Below are 26,359 nucleotides of genomic sequence, written 5' to 3' on the forward strand. Positions count from 1 at the left end.
TGAACACACATTTCTTGGTAGAATCATGCAGGACTGAAATTTTTGATGTTTTTCTACTCCTCTCATGAGCCCAAACAAGTCTCTAAAAGCATGAGTTTGCAACTACTTTACTTTTGGAGAAAATTCAAAACATTCATTATTCAATAGGGCCCAAACTATCAAAAACCAGCGGTTTCAATGAACACACATTTCTTGGTAGAATCATGCAGGACTGAAATTTTTGATGTTTTTCTACTCCTCTCATGAGCCCAAACAAGTCTCTAAAAGCATGAGTTTGCAACTACTTTACTTTTGGAGAAAATTCAAAACATTCACTATTCAATAGAGCCCAATAGCAAAAATCAGGTTTTCAATGAAGAATCACATTTCTTGGTAAAATCATGCAGGATTGAAATTTTTGATGGTTTTTTACTCCTCTCAACAGCCCAAACAAGTTTCTAAAAGGATGAGTTTGCAACTACTTTATTTTTGGAGAAAATTCAAAACATTCATTATTCAATAGGGCCCAAACTATCAAAAACCAGCGGTTTGAATGAACACACATTTCTTGGTAGAATCATGCAGGACTGAAATTTTTGATGTTTTTCTACTCCTCTCATGAGCCCAAACAAGTCTCTAAAAGCATGAGTTTGCAACTACTTTACTTTTGGAGAAAATTCAAAACATTCATTACTCAAAAGAGCCCAATAGCAAAAACCAGCGTTTTGAATGAAGAATCACATTTCTTGGTAGAATCATGCAGGATTGAAATTTTTGATGGATTTTTACTCCTCTCAACAGCCCAAACAAGTTTCTAAAAGGATGAGTTTGCAACTACTTTACTTTTGGAGAAAATTCAAAACATTCATTATTCAATAGAGCCCAATAGCAAAAACCAGCGTTTTGAATGAAGAATCACATTTCTTGGTAAAATCATGCAGGATTGAAATTTTTGATGGTTTTTTACTCCTCTCAACAGCCCAAACAAGTTTCTAAAAGGATGAGTTTGCAACTACTTTACTTTTGGAGAAAATTCAAAACATTCATTATTCAATAGAGCCCAATAGCAAAAATCAGGTTTTGAATGAAGAATCACATTTCTTGGTAGAATCATGCAGGATTGAAATTTTTGATGGTCTTTTACTCCTCTCAACAGCCCAAACAAGTTTCTAAAAGGATGAGTTTGCAACTACTTTACTTTTGGAGAAAATTCAAAACATTCATTATTCAATAGGGCCCAAACTATCAAAAACCAGCGGTTTCAATGAACACACAGTTCTTGGTAGAATCATGCAGGACTGAAATTTTTGATGTTTTTCTACTCCTCTCATGAGCCCAAACAAGTCTCTAAAAGCATGAGTTTGCAACTACTTTACTTTTGGAGAATATTCAAAACATTCATTATTCAATAGAGCCCAATAGCAAAAATCAGGTTTTGAATGAAGAATCACATTTCTTGGTAAAATCTTGCAGGATTGAAATTTTTGATGGTTTTTTACTCCTCTCAACAGCCCAAACAAGTTTCTAAAAGGATGAGTTTGCAACTACTTTACTTTTGGAGAAAATTCAAAACATTCATTATTCAATAGGGCCCAAACTATCAAAAACCAGCGGTTTCAATGAACACACATTTCTTGGTAGAATCATGCAGGACTGAAATTTTTGATGTTTTTCTACTCCTCTCATGAGCCCAAACAAGTCTCTAAAAGCATGAGTTTGCAACTACTTTACTTTTGGAGAAAATTCAAAACATTCATTATTCAATAGAGCCCAATAGCAAAAATCAGGTTTTGAATGAAAAATCACATTTCTTGGTAGAATCATGCAGGATTGAAATTTTTGATGGTTTTTTACTCCTCTCAACAGCCCAAACAAGTTTCTAAAAGGATGAGTTTGCAACTACTTTACTTTTGGAGAAAATTCAAAACATTCATTATTCAATAGGGCCCAAACTATCAAAAACCAGCGGTTTGAATGAACACACATTTCTTGGTAGAATCATGCAGGACTGAAATTTTTGATGTTTTTCTACTCCTCTCGTGAGCCCAAACAAGTCTCTAAAAGCATGAGTTTGCAACTACTTTACTTTTGGAGAAAATTCAAAACATTCATTATTCAATAGAGCCCAATAGCAAAAATCAGGTTTTGAATGAAGAATCACATTTCTTGGTAAAATCATGCAGGATTGAAATTTTTGATGGTTTTTTACTCCTCTCAACAGCCCAAACAAGTTTCTAAAAGGATGAGTTTGCAACTACTTTACTTTTGGAGAAAATTCAAAACATTCATTATTCAATAGGGCCCAAACTATCAAAAACCAGCGGTTTCAATGAACATACATTTCTTGGTAGAATCATGCAGGACTGAAATTTTTGATGTTTTTCTACTCCTCTCATGAGCCCAAACAAGTCTCTAAAAGCATGAGTTTGCAACTACTTTACTTTTGGAGAAAATTCAAAACATTCATTACTCAAAAGAGCCCAATAGCAAAAACCAGCGTTTTGAATGAAGAATCACATTTCTTGGTAGAATCATGCAGGATTGAAATTTTTGATGGTTTTTTACTCCTCTCAACAGCCCAAACAAGTTTCTAAAAGGATGAGTTTGCAACTACTTTACTTTTGGAGAAAATTCAAAACATTCATTATTCAATAGGGCCCAAACTATCAAAAACCAGCGGTTTCAATGAACACACATTTCTTGGTAGAATCATGCAGGACTGAAATTTTTGATGTTTTTCTACTCCTCTCATGAGCCCAAACAAGTCTCTAAAAGCATGAGTTTGCAACTACTTTACTTTTGGAGAAAATTCAAAACATTCATTATTCAATAGAGCCCAATAGCAAAAATCAGGTTTTGAATGAAGAATCACATTTCTTGGTAGAATCATGCAGGATTGAAATTTTTGATGGTTTTTTACTCCTCTCAACAGCCCAAACAAGTTTCTAAAAGGATGAGTTTGCAACTACTTTACTTTTGGAGAAAATTCAAAACATTCATTATTCAATAGGGCCCAAACTATCAAAAACCAGCGGTTTCAATGAACACACATTTCTTGGTAGAATCATGCAGGACTGAAATTTTTGATGTTTTTCTACTTCTCTCATGAGCCCAAACAAGTCTCTAAAAGCATGAGTTTGCAACTACTTTACTTTTGGAGAAAATTCAAAACATTCATTATTCAATAGAGCCCAATAGCAAAAATCAGGTTTTGAATGAAGAATCACATTTCTTGGTAGAATCATGCAGGATTGAAATTTTTGATGGTCTTTTACTCCTCTCAACAGCCCAAACAAGTTTCTAAAAGGATGAGTTTGCAACTACTTTACTTTTGGAGAAAATTCAAAACATTCATTATTCAATAGGGCCCAAACTATCAAAAACCAGCGGTTTCAATGAACACACAGTTCTTGGTAGAATCATGCAGGACTGAAATTTTTGATGTTTTTCTACTCCTCTCATGAGCCCAAACAAGTCTCTAAAAGCATGAGTTTGCAACTACTTTACTTTTGGAGAATATTCAAAACATTCATTATTCAATAGAGCCCAATAGCAAAAATCAGGTTTTGAATGAAGAATCACATTTCTTGGTAAAATCATGCAGGATTGAAATTTTTGATGGTTTTTTACTCCTCTCAACAGTCCAAACAAGTTTCTAAAAGGATGAGTTTGCAACTACTTTACTTTTGGAGAAAATTCAAAACATTCATTATTCAATAGGGCCCAAACTATCAAAAACCAGCGGTTTCAATGAACACACATTTCTTGGTAGAATCATGCAGGACTGAAATTTTTGATGTTTTTCTACTCCTCTCATGAGCCCAAACAAGTCTCTAAAAGCATGAGTTTGCAACTACTTTACTTTTGGAGAAAATTCAAAACATTCATTATTCAATAGAGCCCAATAGCAAAAATCAGGTTTTGAATGAAAAATCACATTTCTTGGTAGAATCATGCAGGATTGAAATTTTTGATGGTTTTTTACTCCTCTCAACAGCCCAAACAAGTTTCTAAAAGGATGAGTTTGCAACTACTTTACTTTGGAGAAAATTCAAAACATTCATTATTCAATAGGGCCCAAACTATCAAAAACCAGCGGTTTGAATGAACACACATTTCTTGGTAGAATCATGCAGGACTGAAATTTTTGATGTTTTTCTACTCCTCTCATGAGCCCAAACAAGTCTCTAAAAGCATGAGTTTGCAACTACTTTACTTTTGGAGAAAATTCAAAACATTCATTATTCAATAGAGCCCAATAGCAAAAATCAGGTTTTGAATGAAGAATCACATTTCTTGGTAAAATCATGCAGGATTGAAATTTTTGATGGTTTTTTACTCCTCTCAACAGCCCAAACAAGTTTCTAAAAGGATGAGTTTGCAACTACTTTACTTTTGGAGAAAATTCAAAACATTCATTATTCAATAGGGCCCAAACTATCAAAAACCAGCGGTTTCAATGAACACACATTTCTTGGTAGAATCATGCAGGACTGAAATTTTTGATGTTTTTCTACTCCTCTCATGAGCCCAAACAAGTCTCTAAAAGCATGAGTTTGCAACTACTTTACTTTTGGAGAAAATTCAAAACATTCATTACTCAAAAGAGCCCAATAGCAAAAACCAGCGTTTTGAATGAAGAATCACATTTCTTGGTAGAATCATGCAGGATTGAAATTTTTGATGGTTTTTTACTCCTCTCAACAGCCCAAACAAGTTTCTAAAAGGATGAGTTTGCAACTACTTTACTTTTGGAGAAAATTCAAAACATTCATTATTCAATAGGGCCCAAACTATCAAAAACCAGCGGTTTCAATGAACACACATTTCTTGGTAGAATCATGCAGGACTGAAATTTTTGATGTTTTTCTACTCCTCTCATGAGCCCAAACAAGTCTCTAAAAGCATGAGTTTGCAACTACTTTACTTTTGGAGAAAATTCAAAACATTCATTACTCAAAAGAGCCCAATAGCAAAAACCAGCGTTTTGAATGAAGAATCACATTTCTTGGTAGAATCATGCAGGATTGAAATTTTTGATGGTTTTTTACTCCTCTCAACAGCCCAAACAAGTTTCTAAAAGGATGAGTTTGCAACTACTTTACTTTTGGAGAAAATTCAAAACATTCATTATTCAATAGGGCCCAAACTATCAAAAACCAGCGGTTTGAATGAACACACATTTCTTGGTAGAATCATGCAGGACTGAAATTTTTGATGTTTTTCTACTCCTCTCATGAGCCCAAACAAGTCTCTAAAAGCATGAGTTTGCAACTACTTTACTTTTGGAGAAAATTCAAAACATTCATTATTCAATAGAGCCCAATAGCAAAAATCAGGTTTTGAATGAAGAATCACATTTCTTGGTAAAATCATGCAGGATTGAAATTTTTGATGGTTTTTTACTCCTCTCAACAGCCCAAACAAGTTTCTAAAAGGATGAGTTTGCAACTACTTTACTTTTGGAGAAAATTCAAAACATTCATTATTCAATAGGGCCCAAACTATCAAAAACCAGCGGTTTCAATGAACACACATTTCTTGGTAGAATCATGCAGGACTGAAATTTTTGATGTTTTTCTACTCCTCTCATGAGCCCAAACAAGTCTCTAAAAGCATGAGTTTGCAACTACTTTACTTTTGGAGAAAATTCAAAACATTCATTACTCAAAAGAGCCCAATAGCAAAAACCAGCGTTTTGAATGAAGAATCACATTTCTTGGTAGAATCATGCAGGATTGAAATTTTTGATGGTTTTTTACTCCTCTCAACAGCCCAAACAAGTTTCTAAAAGGATGAGTTTGCAACTACTTTACTTTTGGAGAAAATTCAAAACATTCATTATTCAATAGGGCCCAAACTATCAAAAACCAGCGGTTTCAATGAACACACATTTCTTGGTAGAATCATGCAGGACTGAAATTTTTGATGTTTTTCTACTCCTCTCATGAGCCCAAACAAGTCTCTAAAAGCATGAGTTTGCAACTACTTTACTTTTGGAGAAAATTCAAAACATTCATTACTCAAAAGAGCCCAATAGCAAAAACCAGCGTTTTGAATGAAGAATCACATTTCTTGGTAGAATCATGCAGGATTGAAATTTTTGATGGTTTTTTACTCCTCTCAACAGCCCAAACAAGTTTCTAAAAGGATGAGTTTGCAACTACTTTACTTTTGGAGAAAATTCAAAACATTCATTATTCAATAGGGCCCAAACTATCAAAAACCAGCGGTTTCAATGAACACACATTTCTTGGTAGAATCATGCAGGACTGAAATTTTTGATGTTTTTCTACTCCTCTCATGAGCCCAAACAAGTCTCTAAAAGCATGAGTTTGCAACTACTTTACTTTTGGAGAAAATTCAAAACATTCATTATTCAATAGAGCCCAATAGCAAAAATCAGGTTTTGAATGAAGAATCACATTTCTTGGTAGAATCATGCAGGACTGAAATTTTTGATGTTTTTCTACTCCCCTCATGAGCCCAAACAAGTCTCTAAAAGCATGAGTTTGCAACTACTTTACTTTTGGAGAATATTCAAAACATTCATTATTCAATAGAGCCCAATAGCAAAAATCAGGTTTTGAATGAAGAATCACATTTCTTGGTAAAATCATGCAGGATTGAAATTTTTGATGGTTTTTTACTCCTCTCAACAGTCCAAACAAGTTTCTAAAAGGATGAGTTTGCAACTACTTTACTTTTGGAGAAAATTCAAAACATTCATTATTCAATAGGGCCCAAACTATCAAAAACCAGCGGTTTCAATGAACACACATTTCTTGGTAGAATCATGCAGGACTGAAATTTTTGATGTTTTTCTACTCCTCTCATGAGCCCAAACAAGTCTCTAAAAGCATGAGTTTGCAACTACTTTACTTTTGGAGAAAATTCAAAACATTCATTATTCAATAGAGCCCAATAGCAAAAATCAGGTTTTGAATGAAAAATCACATTTCTTGGTAGAATCATGCAGGATTGAAATTTTTGATGGTTTTTTACTCCTCTCAACAGCCCAAACAAGTTTCTAAAAGGATGAGTTTGCAACTACTTTACTTTTGGAGAAAATTCAAAACATTCATTATTCAATAGGGCCCAAACTATCAAAAACCAGCGGTTTGAATGAACACACATTTCTTGGTAGAATCATGCAGGACTGAAATTTTTGATGTTTTTCTACTCCTCTCATGAGCCCAAACAAGTCTCTAAAAGCATGAGTTTGCAACTACTTTACTTTTGGAGAAAATTCAAAACATTCATTATTCAATAGAGCCCAATAGCAAAAATCAGGTTTTGAATGAAGAATCACATTTCTTGGTAAAATCATGCAGGATTGAAATTTTTGATGGTTTTTTACTCCTCTCAACAGCCCAAACAAGTTTCTAAAAGGATGAGTTTGCAACTACTTTACTTTTGGAGAAAATTCAAAACATTCATTATTCAATAGGGCCCAAACTATCAAAAACCAGCGGTTTCAATGAACACACATTTCTTGGTAGAATCATGCAGGACTGAAATTTTTGATGTTTTTCTACTCCTCTCATGAGCCCAAACAAGTCTCTAAAAGCATGAGTTTGCAACTACTTTACTTTTGGAGAAAATTCAAAACATTCATTACTCAAAAGAGCCCAATAGCAAAAACCAGCGTTTTGAATGAAGAATCACATTTCTTGGTAGAATCATGCAGGATTGAAATTTTTGATGGTTTTTTACTCCTCTCAACAGCCCAAACAAGTTTCTAAAAGGATGAGTTTGCAACTACTTTACTTTTGGAGAAAATTCAAAACATTCATTATTCAATAGGGCCCAAACTATCAAAAACCAGCGGTTTCAATGAACACACATTTCTTGGTAGAATCATGCAGGACTGAAATTTTTGATGTTTTTCTACTCCTCTCATGAGCCCAAACAAGTCTCTAAAAGCATGAGTTTGCAACTACTTTACTTTTGGAGAAAATTCAAAACATTCATTACTCAAAAGAGCCCAATAGCAAAAACCAGCGTTTTGAATGAAGAATCACATTTCTTGGTAGAATCATGCAGGATTGAAATTTTTGATGGTTTTTTACTCCTCTCAACAGCCCAAACAAGTTTCTAAAAGGATGAGTTTGCAACTACTTTACTTTTGGAGAAAATTCAAAACATTCATTATTCAATAGGGCCCAAACTATCAAAAACCAGCGGTTTGAATGAACACACATTTCTTGGTAGAATCATGCAGGACTGAAATTTTTGATGTTTTTCTACTCCTCTCATGAGCCCAAACAAGTCTCTAAAAGCATGAGTTTGCAACTACTTTACTTTTGGAGAAAATTCAAAACATTCATTATTCAATAGAGCCCAATAGCAAAAATCAGGTTTTGAATGAAGAATCACATTTCTTGGTAAAATCATGCAGGATTGAAATTTTTGATGGTTTTTTACTCCTCTCAACAGCCCAAACAAGTTTCTAAAAGGATGAGTTTGCAACTACTTTACTTTTGGAGAAAATTCAAAACATTCATTATTCAATAGGGCCCAAACTATCAAAAACCAGCGGTTTCAATGAACACACATTTCTTGGTAGAATCATGCAGGACTGAAATTTTTGATGTTTTTCTACTCCTCTCATGAGCCCAAACAAGTCTCTAAAAGCATGAGTTTGCAACTACTTTACTTTTGGAGAAAATTCAAAACATTCATTACTCAAAAGAGCCCAATAGCAAAAACCAGCGTTTTGAATGAAGAATCACATTTCTTGGTAGAATCATGCAGGATTGAAATTTTTGATGGTTTTTTACTCCTCTCAACAGCCCAAACAAGTTTCTAAAAGGATGAGTTTGCAACTACTTTACTTTTGGAGAAAATTCAAAACATTCATTATTCAATAGGGCCCAAACTATCAAAAACCAGCGGTTTCAATGAACACACATTTCTTGGTAGAATCATGCAGGACTGAAATTTTTGATGTTTTTCTACTCCTCTCATGAGCCCAAACAAGTCTCTAAAAGCATGAGTTTGCAACTACTTTACTTTTGGAGAAAATTCAAAACATTCATTACTCAAAAGAGCCCAATAGCAAAAACCAGCGTTTTGAATGAAGAATCACATTTCTTGGTAGAATCATGCAGGATTGAAATTTTTGATGGTTTTTTACTCCTCTCAACAGCCCAAACAAGTTTCTAAAAGGATGAGTTTGCAACTACTTTACTTTTGGAGAAAATTCAAAACATTCATTATTCAATAGGGCCCAAACTATCAAAAACCAGCGGTTTCAATGAACACACATTTCTTGGTAGAATCATGCAGGACTGAAATTTTTGATGTTTTTCTACTCCTCTCATGAGCCCAAACAAGTCTCTAAAAGCATGAGTTTGCAACTACTTTACTTTTGGAGAAAATTCAAAACATTCATTATTCAATAGAGCCCAATAGCAAAAATCAGGTTTTGAATGAAGAATCACATTTCTTGGTAGAATCATGCAGGATTGAAATTTTTGATGGTTTTTTACTCCTCTCAACAGCCCAAACAAGTTTCTAAAAGGATGAGTTTGCAACTACTTTACTTTTGGAGAAAATTCAAAACATTCATTATTCAATAGGGCCCAAACTATCAAAAACCAGCGGTTTCAATGAACACACATTTCTTGGTAGAATCATGCAGGACTGAAATTTTTGATGTTTTTCTACTTCTCTCATGAGCCCAAACAAGTCTCTAAAAGCATGAGTTTGCAACTACTTTACTTTTGGAGAAAATTCAAAACATTCATTATTCAATAGGGCCCAAACTATCAAAAACCAGCGGTTTCAATGAACACACAGTTCTTGGTAGAATCATGCAGGACTGAAATTTTTGATGTTTTTCTACTCCTCTCATGAGCCCAAACAAGTCTCTAAAAGCATGAGTTTGCAACTACTTTACTTTTGGAGAATATTCAAAACATTCATTATTCAATAGAGCCCAATAGCAAAAATCAGGTTTTGAATGAAGAATCACATTTCTTGGTAAAATCATGCAGGATTGAAATTTTTGATGGTTTTTTACTCCTCTCAACAGTCCAAACAAGTTTCTAAAAGGATGAGTTTGCAACTACTTTACTTTTGGAGAAAATTCAAAACATTCATTATTCAATAGGGCCCAAACTATCAAAAACCAGCGGTTTCAATGAACACACATTTCTTGGTAGAATCATGCAGGACTGAAATTTTTGATGTTTTTCTACTCCTCTCATGAGCCCAAACAAGTCTCTAAAAGCATGAGTTTGCAACTACTTTACTTTTGGAGAAAATTCAAAACATTCATTATTCAATAGAGCCCAATAGCAAAAATCAGGTTTTGAATGAAAAATCACATTTCTTGGTAGAATCATGCAGGATTGAAATTTTTGATGGTTTTTTACTCCTCTCAACAGCCCAAACAAGTTTCTAAAAGGATGAGTTTGCAACTACTTTACTTTTGGAGAAAATTCAAAACATTCATTATTCAATAGGGCCCAAACTATCAAAAACCAGCGGTTTGAATGAACACACATTTCTTGGTAGAATCATGCAGGACTGAAATTTTTGATGTTTTTCTACTCCTCTCATGAGCCCAAACAAGTCTCTAAAAGCATGAGTTTGCAACTACTTTACTTTTGGAGAAAATTCAAAACATTCATTATTCAATAGAGCCCAATAGCAAAAATCAGGTTTTGAATGAAGAATCACATTTCTTGGTAAAATCATGCAGGATTGAAATTTTTGATGGTTTTTTACTCCTCTCAACAGCCCAAACAAGTTTCTAAAAGGATGAGTTTGCAACTACTTTACTTTTGGAGAAAATTCAAAACATTCATTATTCAATAGGGCCCAAACTATCAAAAACCAGCGGTTTCAATGAACACACATTTCTTGGTAGAATCATGCAGGACTGAAATTTTTGATGTTTTTCTACTCCTCTCATGAGCCCAAACAAGTCTCTAAAAGCATGAGTTTGCAACTACTTTACTTTTGGAGAAAATTCAAAACATTCATTACTCAAAAGAGCCCAATAGCAAAAACCAGCGTTTTGAATGAAGAATCACATTTCTTGGTAGAATCATGCAGGATTGAAATTTTTGATGGTTTTTTACTCCTCTCAACAGCCCAAACAAGTTTCTAAAAGGATGAGTTTGCAACTACTTTACTTTTGGAGAAAATTCAAAACATTCATTATTCAATAGGGCCCAAACTATCAAAAACCAGCGGTTTCAATGAACACACATTTCTTGGTAGAATCATGCAGGACTGAAATTTTTGATGTTTTTCTACTCCTCTCATGAGCCCAAACAAGTCTCTAAAAGCATGAGTTTGCAACTACTTTACTTTTGGAGAAAATTCAAAACATTCATTATTCAATAGAGCCCAATAGCAAAAATCAGGTTTTGAATGAAGAATCACATTTCTTGGTAGAATCATGCAGGATTGAAATTTTTGATGGTTTTTTACTCCTCTCAACAGCCCAAACAAGTTTCTAAAAGGATGAGTTTGCAACTACTTTACTTTTGGAGAAAATTCAAAACATTCATTATTCAATAGGGCCCAAACTATCAAAAACCAGCGGTTTCAATGAACACACATTTCTTGGTAGAATCATGCAGGACTGAAATTTTTGATGTTTTTCTACTCCTCTCATGAGCCCAAACAAGTCTCTAAAAGTATGAGTTTGCAACTACTTTACTTTTGGAGAAAATTCAAAACATTCATTATTCAATAGAGCCCAATAGCAAAAATCAGGTTTTGAATGAAGAATCACATTTCTTGGTAAAATCATGCAGGATTGAAATTTTTGATGGTTTTTTACTCCTCTCAACAGCCCAAACAAGTTTCTAAAAGGATGAGTTTGCAACTACTTTACTTTTGGAGAAAATTCAAAACATTCATTATTCAATAGGGCCCAAACTATCAAAAACCAGCGGTTTCAATGAACACACATTTCTTGGTAGAATCATGCAGGACTGAAATTTTTGATGTTTTTCTACTCCTCTCATGAGCCCAAACAAGTCTCTAAAAGCATGAGTTTGCAACTACTTTACTTTTGGAGAAAATTCAAAACATTCATTATTCAATAGAGCCCAATAGCAAAAATCAGGTTTTGAATAAAGAATCACATTTCTTGGTAGAATCATGCAGGATTGAAATTTTTGATGGTTTTTTACTCCTCTCAACAGCCCAAACAAGTTTCTAAAAGGATGAGTTTGCAACTACTTTACTTTTGGAGAAAATTCAAAACATTCATTATTCAATAGGGCCCAAAATATCAAAAACCAGCGGTTTGAATGAACACACATTTCTTGGTAGAATCGTGCAGGACTGAAATTTTTGATGTTTTTCTACTCCTCTCATGAGCCCAAACAAGTCTCTAAAAGCATGAGTTTGCAACTACTTTACTTTTGGAGAAAATTCAAAACATTCATTATTCAATAGAGCCCAATAGCAAAAATCAGGTTTTGAATGAAGAATCACATTTCTTGGTAGAATCATGCAGGATTGAAATTTTTGATGGTTTTTTACTCCTCTCAACAGCCCAAACAAGTTTCTAAAAGGATGAGTTTGTAACTACTTTACTTTTGGAGAAAATTCAAAACATTCATTATTCAATAGGGCCCAAACTATCAAAAACCAGCGGTTTCAATGAACACACATTTCTTGGTAGAATCATGCAGGACTGAAATTTTTGATGTTTTTCTACTTCTCTCATGAGCCCAAACAAGTCTCTAAAAGCATGAGTTTGCAACTACTTTACTTTTGGAGAAAATTCAAAACATTCATTATTCAATAGAGCCCAATAGCAAAAATCAGGTTTTGAATGAAGAATCACATTTCTTGGTAGAATCATGCAGGATTGAAATTTTTGATGGTCTTTTACTCCTCTCAACAGCCCAAACAAGTTTCTAAAAGGATGAGTTTGCAACTACTTTACTTTTGGAGAAAATTCAAAACATTCATTATTCAATAGGGCCCAAACTATCAAAAACCAGCGGTTTCAATGAACACAGTTCTTGGTAGAATCATGCAGGACTGAAATTTTTGATGTTTTTCTACTCCTCTCATGAGCCCAAACAAGTCTCTAAAAGCATGAGTTTGCAACTACTTTACTTTTGGAGAATATTCAAAACATTCATTATTCAATAGAGCCCAATAGCAAAAATCAGGTTTTGAATGAAGAATCACATTTCTTGGTAAAATCATGCAGGATTGAAATTTTTGATGGTTTTTTACTCCTCTCAACAGCCCAAACAAGTTTCTAAAAGGATGAGTTTGCAACTACTTTACTTTTGGAGAAAATTCAAAACATTCATTATTCAATAGGGCCCAAACTATCAAAAACCAGCGGTTTCAATGAACACACATTTCTTGGTAGAATCATGCAGGACTGAAATTTTTGATGTTTTTCTACTCCTCTCATGAGCCCAAACAAGTCTCTAAAAGCATGAGTTTGCAACTACTTTACTTTTGGAGAAAATTCAAAACATTCATTATTCAATAGAGCCCAATAGCAAAAATCAGGTTTTGAATGAAAAATCACATTTCTTGGTAGAATCATGCAGGATTGAAATTTTTGATGGTTTTTTACTCCTCTCAACAGCCCAAACAAGTTTCTAAAAGGATGAGTTTGCAACTACTTTACTTTTGGAGAAAATTCAAAACATTCATTATTCAATAGGGCCCAAACTATCAAAAACCAGCGGTTTCAATGAACACACATTTCTTGGTAGAATCATGCAGGACTGAAATTTTTGATGTTTTTCTACTCCTCTCATGAGCCCAAACAAGTCTCTAAAAGCATGAGTTTGCAACTACTTTACTTTTGGAGAAAATTCAAAACATTCATTATTCAATAGAGCCCAATAGCAAAAATCAGGTTTTGAATGAAGAATCACATTTCTTGGTAAAATCATGCAGGATTGAAATTTTTGATGGTTTTTTACTCCTCTCAACAGCCCAAACAAGTTTCTAAAAGGATGAGTTTGCAACTACTTTACTTTTGGAGAAAATTCAAAACATTCATTATTCATTAGGGCCCAAACTATCAAAAACCAGCGGTTTCAATGAACACACATTTCTTGGTAGAATCATGCAGGACTGAAATTTTTGATGTTTTTCTACTCCTCTCATGAGCCCAAACAAGTCTCTAAAAGCATGAGTTTGCAACTACTTTACTTTTGGAGAAAATTCAAAACATTCATTACTCAAAAGAGCCCAATAGCAAAAACCAGCGTTTTGAATGAAGAATCACATTTCTTGGTAGAATCATGCAGGATTGAAATTTTTGATGGTTTTTTACTCCTCTCAACAGCCCAAACAAGTTTCTAAAAGGATGAGTTTGCAACTACTTTACTTTTGGAGAAAATTCAAAACATTCATTATTCAATAGGGCCCAAACTATCAAAAACCAGCGGTTTCAATGAACACACATTTCTTGGTAGAATCATGCAGGACTGAAATTTTTGATGTTTTTCTACTCCTCTCATGAGCCCAAACAAGTCTCTAAAAGCATGAGTTTGCAACTACTTTACTTTTGGAGAAAATTCAAAACATTCATTATTCAATAGAGCCCAATAGCAAAAATCAGGTTTTGAATGAAGAATCACATTTCTTGGTAGAATCATGCAGGATTGAAATTTTTGATGGTTTTTTACTCCTCTCAACAGCCCAAACAAGTTTCTAAAAGGATGAGTTTGCAACTACTTTACTTTTGGAGAAAATTCAAAACATTCATTATTCAATAGGGCCCAAACTATCAAAAACCAGCGGTTTCAATGAACACACATTTCTTGGTAGAATCATGCAGGACTGAAATTTTTGATGTTTTTCTACTTCTCTCATGAGCCCAAACAAGTCTCTAAAAGCATGAGTTTGCAACTACTTTACTTTTGGAGAAAATTCAAAACATTCATTATTCAATAGAGCCCAATAGCAAAAATCAGGTTTTGAATGAAGAATCACATTTCTTGGTAGAATCATGCAGGATTGAAATTTTTGATGGTCTTTTACTCCTCTCAACAGCCCAAACAAGTTTCTAAAAGGATGAGTTTGCAACTACTTTACTTTTGGAGAAAATTCAAAACATTCATTATTCAATAGGGCCCAAACTATCAAAAACCAGCGGTTTCAATGAACACACATTTCTTGGTAGAATCATGCAGGACTGAAATTTTTGATGTTTTTCTACTCTCATGAGCCCAAACAAGTCTCTAAAAGCATGAGTTTGCAACTACTTTACTTTTGGAGAAAATTCAAAACATTCATTACTCAAAAGAGCCCAATAGCAAAAACCAGCGTTTTGAATGAAGAATCACATTTCTTGGTAGAATCATGCAGGATTGAAATTTTTGATGGATTTTTACTCCTCTCAACAGCCCAAACAAGTTTCTAAAAGGATGAGTTTGCAACTACTTTACTTTTGGAGAAAATTCAAAACATTCATTATTCAATAGGGCCCAAACTATCAAAAACCAGCGGTTTCAATGAACACACATTTCTTGGTAGAATCATGCAGGACTGAAATTTTTGATGTTTTTCTACTCCTCTCATGAGCCCAAACAAGTCTCTAAAAGCATGAGTTTGCAACTACTTTACTTTTGGAGAAAATTCAAAACATTCATTATTCAATAGAGCCCAATAGCAAAAATCAGGTTTTGAATGAAGAATCACATTTCTTGGTAGAATCATGCAGGATTGAAATTTTTGATGGTTTTTTACTCCTCTCAACAGCACAAACAAGTTTCTAAAAGGATGAGTTTGCAACTACTTTACTTTTGGAGAAAATTCAAAACATTCATTATTCAATAGGGCCCAAACTATCAAAAACCAGCGGTTTGAATGAACACACATTTCTTGGTAGAATCATGCAGGACTGAAATTTTTTATGTTTTTCTACTCCTCTCATGAGCCCAAACAAGTCTCTAAAAGCATGAGTTTGCAACTACTTTACTTTTGGAGAAAATTCAAAACATTCATTACTCAAAAGAGCCCAATAGCAAAAACCAGCGTTTTGAATGAAGAATCACATTTCTTGGTAGAATCATGCAGGATTGAAATTTTTGATGGTTTTTTACTCCTCTCAACAGCCCAAACAAGTTTCTAAAAGGATGAGTTTGCAACTACTTTACTTTTGGAGAAAATTCAAAACATTCATTATTCAATAGGGCACAAACTATCAAAAACCAGCGGTTTCAATGAACACACATTTCTTGGTAGAATCATGCAGGACTGAAATTTTTGATGTTTTTCTACTCCTCTCATGAGCCCAAACAAGTCTCTAAAAGCATGAGTTTGCAACTACTTTACTTTTGGAGAATATTCAAAACATTCATTATTCAATAGAGCCCAATAGCAAAAATCAGGTTTTGAATGAAGAATCACATTTCTTGGTAAAATCATGCAGGATTGAAATTTTTGATGGTTTTTTACTCCTCTCAACAGCCCAAACAAGTTTCTAAAAGGATGAGTTTGCAACTACTTTACTTTTGGAGAAAATTCAAAACATTCATTATTCAATAGGGCCCAAACTATCAAAAACCAGCGGTTTCAATGAACACACATTTCTTGGTAGAATCATGCAGGACTGAAATTTTTGATGTTTTTCTACTCCTCTCATGAGCCCAAACAAGTCTCTAAAAGCATGAGTTTGCAACTACTTTACTTTTGGAGAAAATTCAAAACATTCATTATTCAATAGAGCCCAATAGCAAAAATCAGGTTTTGAATGAAAAATCACATTTCTTGGTAGAATCATGCAGGATTGAAATTTTTGATGGTTTTTTACTCCTCTCAACAGCCCAAACAAGTTTCTAAAAGGATGAGTTTGCAACTACTTTACTTTTGGAGAAAATTCAAAACATTCATTATTCAATAGGGCCCAAACTATCAAAAACCAGCGGTTTGAATGAACACACATTTCTTGGTAGAATCATGCAGGACTGAAATTTTTGATGTTTTTCTACTCCTCTCATGAGCCCAAACAAGTCTCTAAAAGCATGAGTTTGCAACTACTTTACTTTTGGAGAAAATTCAAAACATTCATTATTCAATAGAGCCCAATAGCAAAAATCAGGTTTTGAATGAAGAATCACATTTCTTGGTAAAATCATGCAGGATTGAAATTTTTGATGGTTTTTTACTCCTCTCAACAGCCCAAACAAGTTTCTAAAAGGATGAGTTTGCAACGACTTTACTATTGGAGAAAATTCAAAACATTCATTATTCAATAGGGCCCAAACTATCAAAAACCAGCGGTTTCAATGAACACACATTTCTTGGTAGAATCATGCAGGACTGAAATTTTTGATGTTTTTCTACTCCTCTCATGAGCCCAAACAAGTCTCTAAAAGCATGAGTTTGCAACTACTTTACTTTTGGAGAAAATTCAAAACATTCATTATTCAATAGAGCCCAATAGCAAAAATCAGGTTTTGAATGAAGAATCACATTTCTTGGTAAAATCATGCAGGATTGAAATTTTTGATGGTTTTTTACTCCTTTCAACAGCCCAAACAAGTTTCTAAAAGGATGAGTTTGCAACTACTTTACTTTTGGAGAAAATTCAAAACATTCATTATTCAATAGGGCCCAAACTATCAAAAACCAGCGGTTTGAATGAACACACATTTCTTGGTAGAATCATGCAGGACTGAAATTTTTGATGTTTTTCTACTCCACTCATGAGCCCAAACAAGTCTCTAAAAGCATGAGTTTGCAACTACTTTACTTTTGGAGAAAATTCAAAACATTCATTATTCAATAGAGCCCAATAGCAAAAATCAGGTTTTGAATGAAGAATCACATTTCTTGGTAGAATCATGCAGGATTGAAATTTTTGATGGTTTTTTACTCCTCTCAACAGCCCAAACAAGTTTCTAAAAGGATGAGTTTGCAACTACTTTACTTTTGGAGAAAATTCAAAACATTCATTATTCAATAGGGCCCAAACTATCAAAAACCAGCGGTTTCAATGAACACACATTTCTTGGTAGAATCATGCAGGACTGAAATTTTTGATGTTTTTCTACTCCTCTCATGAGCCCAAACAACTCTCTAAAAGTATGAGTTTGCAACTACTTTACTTTTGGAGAAAATTCAAAACATTCATTATTCAATAGAGCCCAATAGCAAAAATCAGGTTTTGAATGAAGAATCACATTTCTTGGTAAAATCATGCAGGATTGAAATTTTTGATGGTTTTTTACTCCTCTCAACAGCCCAAACAAGTTTCTAAAAGGATGAGTTTGCAACTACTTTACTTTTGGAGAAAATTCAAAACATTCATTATTCAATAGGGCCCAAACTATCAAAAACCAGCGGTTTCAATGAACACACATTTCTTGGTAGAATCATGCAGGACTGAAATTTTTGATGTTTTTCTACTCCTCTCATGAGCCCAAACAAGTCTCTAAAAGCATGAGTTTGCAACTACTTTACTTTTGGAGAAAATTCAAAACATTCATTATTCAATAGAGCCCAATAGCAAAAATCAGGTTTTGAATAAAGAATCACATTTCTTGGTAGAATCATGCAGGATTGAAATTTTTGATGGTTTTTTACTCCTCTCAACAGCCCAAACAAGTTTCTAAAAGGATGAGTTTGCAACTACTTTACTTTTGGAGAAAATTCAAAACATTCATTATTCAATAGGGCCCAAAATATCAAAAACCAGCGGTTTGAATGAACACACATTTCTTGGTAGAATCGTGCAGGACTGAAATTTTTGATGTTTTTCTACTCCTCTCATGAGCCCAAACAAGTCTCTAAAAGCATGAGTTTGCAACTACTTTACTTTTGGAGAAAATTCAAAACATTCATTATTCAATAGAGCCCAATAGCAAAAATCAGGTTTTGAATGAAGAATCACATTTCTTGGTAGAATCATGCAGGATTGAAATTTTTGATGGTTTTTTACTCCTCTCAACAGCCCAAACAAGTTTCTAAAAGGATGAGTTTGTAACTACTTTACTTTTGGAGAAAATTCAAAACATTCATTATTCAATAGGGCCCAAACTATCAAAAACCAGCGGTTTCAATGAACACACATTTCTTGGTAGAATCATGCAGGACTGAAATTTTTGATGTTTTTCTACTCCTCTCATGAGCCCAAACAAGTCTCTAAAAGCATGAGTTTGCAACTACTTTTCTTTTGGAGAAAATTCAAAACATTCATTATTCAATAGAGCCCAATAGCAAAAATCAGGTTTTGAATGAAGAATCACATTTCTTGGTAAAATCATGCAGGATTGAAATTTTTGATGGTTTTTTACTCCTCTCAACAGCCCAAACAAGATTCTAAAAGGATGAGTTTGCAACTACTTTACTTTTGGAGAAAATTCAAAACATTCATTATTCAATAGGGCCCAAACTATCAAAAACCAGCGGTTTGAATGAACACACATTTCTTGGTAGAATCATGCAGGACTGAAATTTTTTATGTTTTTCTACTCCTCTCATGAGCCCAAACAAGTCTCTAAAAGCATGAGTTTGCAACTACTTTACTTTTGGAGAAAATTCAAAACATTCATTACTCAAAAGAGCCCAATAGCAAAAACCAGCGTTTTGAATGAAGAATCACATTTCTTGGTAGAATCATGCAGGATTGAAATTTTTGATGGTTTTTTACTCCTCTCAACAGCCCAAACAAGTTTCTAAAAGGATGAGTTTGCAACTACTTTACTTTTGGAGAAAATTCAAAACATTCATTATTCAATAGGGCCCAAACTATCAAAAACCAGCGGTTTCAATGAACACACATTTCTTGGTAGAATCATGCAGGACTGAAATTTTTGATGTTTTTCTACTCCTCTCATGAGCCCAAACAAGTCTCTAAAAGCATGAGTTTGCAACTACTTTACTTTTGGAGAAAATTCAAAACATTCATTATTCAATAGAGCCCAATAGCAAAAATCAGGTTTTGAATGAAGAATCACATTTCTTGGTAAAATCATGCAGGATTGAAATTTTTGATGGTTTTTTACTCCTCTCAACAGCCCAAACAAGTTTCTAAAAGGATGAGTTTGCAACTACTTTACTTTTGGAGAAAATTCAAAACATTCATTATTCAATAGGGCCCAAACTATCAAAAACCAGCGGTTTGAATGAACACACATTTCTTGGTAGAATCATGCAGGACTGAAATTTTTGATGTTTTTCTACTCCTCTCATGAGCCCAAACAAGTCTCTAAAAGTATGAGTTTGCAACTACTTTACTTTTGGAGAAAATTCAAAACATTCATTACTCAAAAGAGCCCAATAGCAAAAACCAGCGTTTTGAATGAAGAATCACATTTCTTGGTAGAATCATGCAGGATTGAAATTTTTGATGGTTTTTTACTCCTCTCAACAGCCCAAACAAGTTTCTAAAAGGATGAGTTTGCAACTACTTTACTTTTGGAGAAAATTCAAAACATTCATTATTCAATAGGGCCCAAACTATCAAAAACCAGCGGTTTCAATGAACACACATTTCTTGGTAGAATCATGCAGGACTGAAATTTTTGATGTTTTTCTACTCCTCTCATGAGCCCAAACAAGTCTCTAAAAGCATGAGTTTGCAACTACTTTACTTTTGGAGAAAATTCAAAACATTCATTATTCAATAGAGCCCAATAGCAAAAATCAGGTTTTGAATGAAGAATCACATTTCTTGGTAGAATCATGCAGGATTGAAATTTTTGATGGTTTTTTACTCCTCTCAAGAGCCCAAACAAGTTTCTAAAAGGATGAGTTTGCAACTACTTTACTTTTGGAGAAAATTCAAAACATTCATTATTCAATAGGGCCCAAACTATCAAAAACCAGCGGTTTCAATGAACACACATTTCTTGGTAGAATCATGCAGGACTGAAATTTTTGATGTTTTTCTACTCCTCTCATGAGCCCAAACAAGTCTCTAAAAGTATGAGTTTGCAACTACTTTACTTTTGGAGAAAATTCAAAACATTCATTATTCAATAGAGCCCAATAGCAAAAATCAGGTTTTGAATGAAGAATCACATTTCTTGGTAAAATCATGCAGGATTGAAATTTTTAATGGTTTTTTACTCCTCTCAACAGCCCAAACAAGTTTCAAAAAGGATGAGTTTGCAACTACTTTACTTTTGGAGAAAATTCAAAACATTCATTATTCAATAGGGCCCAAACTATCAAAAACCAGCGGTTTCAATGAACACACATTTCTTGGTAGAATCATGCAGGACTGAAATTTTTGATGTTTTTCTACTCCTCTCATGAGCCCAAACAAGTCTCTAAAAGCATGAGTTTGCAACTACTTTACTTTTGGAGAAAATTCAAAACATTCATTATTCAATAGGGCCCAAACTATCAAAAACCAGCGGTTTCAATGAACACACATTTCTTGGTAGAATCATGCAGGACTGAAATTTTTGATGTTTTTCTACTCCTCTCATGAGCCCAAACAAGTCTCTAAAAGCATGAGTTTGCAACTACTTTACTTTTGGAGAAAATTCAAAACATTCACTATTCAATAGAGCCCAATAGCAAAAATCAGGTTTTCAATGAAGAATCACATTTCTTGGTAAAATCATGCAGGATTGAAATTTTTGATGGTTTTTTACTCCTCTCAACAGCCCAAACAAGTTTCTAAAAGGATGAGTTTGCAACTACTTTACTTTTGGAGAAAATTCAAAACATTCATTATTCAATAGGGCCCAAACTATCAAAAACCAGCGGTTTCAATGAACACACATTTCTTGGTAGAATCATGCAGGACTGAAATTTTTGATGTTTTTCTACTCCTCTCATGAGCCCAAACAAGTCTCTAAAAGCATGAGTTTGCAACTACTTTACTTTTGGAGAAAATTCAAAACATTCATTACTCAAAAGAGCCCAATAGCAAAAACCAGCGTTTTGAATGAAGAATCACATTTCTTGGTAGAATCATGCAGGATTGAAATTTTTGATGGATTTTTACTCCTCTCAACAGCCCAAACAAGTTTCTAAAAGGATGAGTTTGCAACTACTTTACTTTTGGAGAAAATTCAAAACATTCATTATTCAATAGAGCCCAATAGCAAAAACCAGCGTTTTGAATGAAGAATCACATTTCTTGGTAAAATCATGCAGGATTGAAATTTTTGATGGTTTTTTACTCCTCTCAACAGCCCAAACAAGTTTCTAAAAGGATGAGTTTGCAACTACTTTACTTTTGGAGAAAATTCAAAACATTCATTATTCAATAGAGCCCAATAGCAAAAATCAGGTTTTGAATGAAGAATCACATTTCTTGGTAGAATCATGCAGGATTGAAATTTTTGATGGTTTTTTACTCCTCTCAACAGCCCAAACAAGTTTCTAAAAGGATGAGTTTGCAACTACTTTATTTTTGGAGAAAATTCAAAACATTCATTATTCAATAGGGCCCAAACTATCAAAAACCAGCGGTTTGAATGAACACACATTTCTTGGTAGAATCATGCAGGACTGAAATTTTTGATGTTTTTCTACTCCTCTCATGAGCCCAAACAAGTCTCTAAAAGCATGAGTTTGCAACTACTTTACTTTTGGAGAAAATTCAAAACATTCATTATTCAATAGAGCCCAATAGCAAAAATCAGGTTTTGAATGAAGAATCACATTTCTTGGTAGAATCATGCAGGATTGAAATTTTTGATGGTTTTTTACTCCACTCAACAGCACAAACAAGTTTCTAAAAGGATGAGTTTCCAACTACTTTACTTTTGGAGAAAATTCAAAACATTCATTATTCAATAGAGCCCAATAGCAAAAACCAGCGTTTTGAATGAAGAATCACATTTCTTGGTAGAATCATGCAGGATTGAAATTTTTGATGGTTTTTTACTCCTCTCAACAGCCCAAACAAGTTTCTAAAAGGATGAGTTTGCAACTACTTTACTTTTGGAGAAAATTCAAAACATTCATTATTCAATAGGGCCCAAACTATCAAAAACCAGCGGTTTGAATGAACACACATTTCTTGGTAGAATCATGCAGGACTGAAATTTTTGATGTTTTTCTACTCCTCTCATGAGCCCAAACAAGTCTCTAAAAGCATGAGTTTGCAACTACTTTACTTTTGGAGAAAATTCAAAACATTCATTACTCAAAAGAGCCCAATAGCAAAAACCAGCGTTTTGAATGAAGAATCACATTTCTTGGTAGAATCATGCAGGATTGAAATTTTTGATGGTTTTTTACTCCTCTCAACAGCCCAAACAAGTTTCTAAAAGGATGAGTTTGCAACTACTTTACTTTTGGAGAAAATTCAAAACATTCATTATTCAATAGGGCCCAAACTATCAAAAACCAGCGGTTTCAATGAACACACATTTCTTGGTAGAATCATGCAGGACTGAAATTTTTGATGTTTTTCTACTCCTCTCATGAGCCCAAACAAGTCTCTAAAAGCATGAGTTTGCAACTACTTTACTTTTGGAGAAAATTCAAAACATTCATTATTCAATAGAGCCCAATAGCAAAAATCAGGTTTTGAATGAAGAATCACATTTCTTGGTAGAATCATGCAGGATTGAAATTTTTGATGGTCTTTTACTCCTCTCAACAGCCCAAACAAGTTTCTAAAAGGATGAGTTTGCAACTACTTTACTTTTGGAGAAAATTCAAAACATTCATTATTCAATAGGGCCCAAACTATCAAAAACCAGCGGTTTCAATGAACACACAGTTCTTGGTAGAATCATGCAGGACTGAAATTTTTGATGTTTTTCTACTCCTCTCATGAGCCCAAACAAGTCTCTAAAAGCATGAGTTTGCAACTACTTTACTTTTGGAGAATATTCAAAACATTCATTATTCAATAGAGCCCAATAGCAAAAATCAGGTTTTGAATGAAGAATCACATTTCTTGGTAAAATCATGCAGGATTGAAATTTTTGATGGTTTTTTACTCCTCTCAACAGCCCAAACAAGTTTCTAAAAGGATGAGTTTGCAACTACTTTACTTTTGGAGAAAATTCAAAACATTCATTATTCAATAGGGCCCAAACTATCAAAAACCAGCGGTTTGAATGAACACACATTTCTTGGTAGAATCATGCAGGACTGAAATTTTTGATGTTTTTCTACTCCTCTCATGAGCCCAAACAAGTCTCTAAAAGCATGAGTTTGCAACTACTTTACTTTTGGAGAAAATTCAAAACATTCATTATTCAATAGAGCCCAATAGCAAAAATCAGGTTTTGAATGAAAAATCACATTTCTTGGTAGAATCATGCAGGATTGAAATTTTTGATGGTTTTTTACTCCTCTCAACAGCCCAAACAAGTTTCTAAAAGGATGAGTTTGCAACTACTTTACTTTTGGAGAAAATTCAAAACATTCATTATTCAATAGGGCCCAAACTATCAAAAACCAGCGGTTTGAATGAACACACATTTCTTGGTAGAATCATGCAGGACTGAAATTTTTGATGTTTTTCTACTCCTCTCATGAGCCCAAACAAGTCTCTAAAAGCATGAGTTTGCAACTACTTTACTTTTGGAGAAAATTCAAAACATTCATTATTCAATAGAGCCCAATAGCGAAAATCAGGTTTTGAATGAAGAATCACATTTCTTGGTAAAATCATGCAGGATTGAAATTTTTGATGGTTTTTTACTCCTCTCAACAGCCCAAACAAGTTTCTAAAAGGATGAGTTTGCAACTACTTTACTTTTGGAGAAAATTCAAAACATTCATTATTCAATAGGGCCCAAACTATCAAAAACCAGCGGTTTCAATGAACACACATTTCTTGGTAGAATCATGCAGGACTGAAATTTTTGATGTTTTTCTACTCCTCTCATGAGCCCAAACAAGTCTCTAAAAGCATGAGTTTGCAACTACTTTACTTTTGGAGAAAATTCAAAACATTCATTACTCAAAAGAGCCCAATAGCAAAAACCAGCGTTTTGAATGAAGAATCACATTTCTTGGTAGAATCATGCAGGATTGAAATTTTTGATGGTTTTTTACTCCTCTCAACAGCCCAAACAAGTTTCTAAAAGGATGAGTTTGCAACTACTTTACTTTTGGAGAAAATTCAAAACATTCATTATTCAATAGGGCCCAAACTATCAAAAACCAGCGGTTTCAATGAACACACATTTCTTGGTAGAATCATGCAGGACTGAAATTTTTGATGTTTTTCTACTCCTCTCATGAGCCCAAACAAGTCTCTAAAAGCATGAGTTTGCAACTACTTTACTTTTGGAGAAAATTCAAAACATTCATTATTCAATAGAGCCCAATAGCAAAAATCAGGTTTTGAATGAAGAATCACATTTCTTGGTAGAATCATGCAGGATTGAAATTTTTGATGGTTTTTTACTCCTCTCAACAGCCCAAACAAGTTTCTAAAAGGATGAGTTTGCAACTACTTTACTTTTGGAGAAAATTCAAAACATTCATTATTCAATAGGGCCCAAACTATCAAAAACCAGCGGTTTCAATGAACACACATTTCTTGGTAGAATCATGCAGGACTGAAATTTTTGATGTTTTTCTACTTCTCTCATGAGCCCAAACAAGTCTCTAAAAGCATGAGTTTGCAACTACTTTACTTTTGGAGAAAATTCAAAACATTCATTATTCAATAGAGCCCAATAGCAAAAATCAGGTTTTGAATGAAGAATCACATTTCTTGGTAGAATCATGCAGGATTGAAATTTTTGATGGTCTTTTACTCCTCTCAACAGCCCAAACAAGTTTCTAAAAGGATGAGTTTGCAACTACTTTACTTTTGGAGAAAATTCAAAACATTCATTATTCAATAGGGCCCAAACTATCAAAAACCAGCGGTTTCAATGAACACACAGTTCTTGGTAGAATCATGCAGGACTGAAATTTTTGATGTTTTTCTACTCCTCTCATGAGCCCAAACAAGTCTCTAAAAGCATGAGTTTGCAACTACTTTACTTTTGGAGAATATTCAAAACATTCATTATTCAATAGAGCCCAATAGCAAAAATCAGGTTTTGAATGAAGAATCACATTTCTTGGTAAAATCATGCAGGATTGAAATTTTTGATGGTTTTTTACTCCTCTCAACAGCCCAAACAAGTTTCTAAAAGGATGAGTTTGCAACTACTTTACTTTTGGAGAAAATTCAAAACATTCATTATTCAATAGGGCCCAAACTATCAAAAACCAGCGGTTTCAATGAACACACATTTCTTGGTAGAATCATGCAGGACTGAAATTTTTGATGTTTTTCTACTCCTCTCATGAGCCCAAACAAGTCTCTAAAAGCATGAGTTTGCAACTACTTTACTTTTGGAGAAAATTCAAGAAGGGGCGTGGTCTGGAGCTCTATGCAGCAGGCTGTGTGAGCTCTGAGCTCTGAGGAAGCCTCCATCATTAAGCGACATAAGAATCAAACAAGAAGAATTTTGTCTTAAAATTTTATTGGATC

The sequence above is a fragment of the Dendrobates tinctorius genome, unplaced genomic scaffold (genome assembly GCF_039654945.1).
Source record: "Dendrobates tinctorius isolate UK_male_01 unplaced genomic scaffold, ASM3965494v1 ptg000012l, whole genome shotgun sequence".
NCBI classification, from domain to species: domain Eukaryota; kingdom Metazoa; phylum Chordata; class Amphibia; order Anura; family Dendrobatidae; genus Dendrobates; species Dendrobates tinctorius.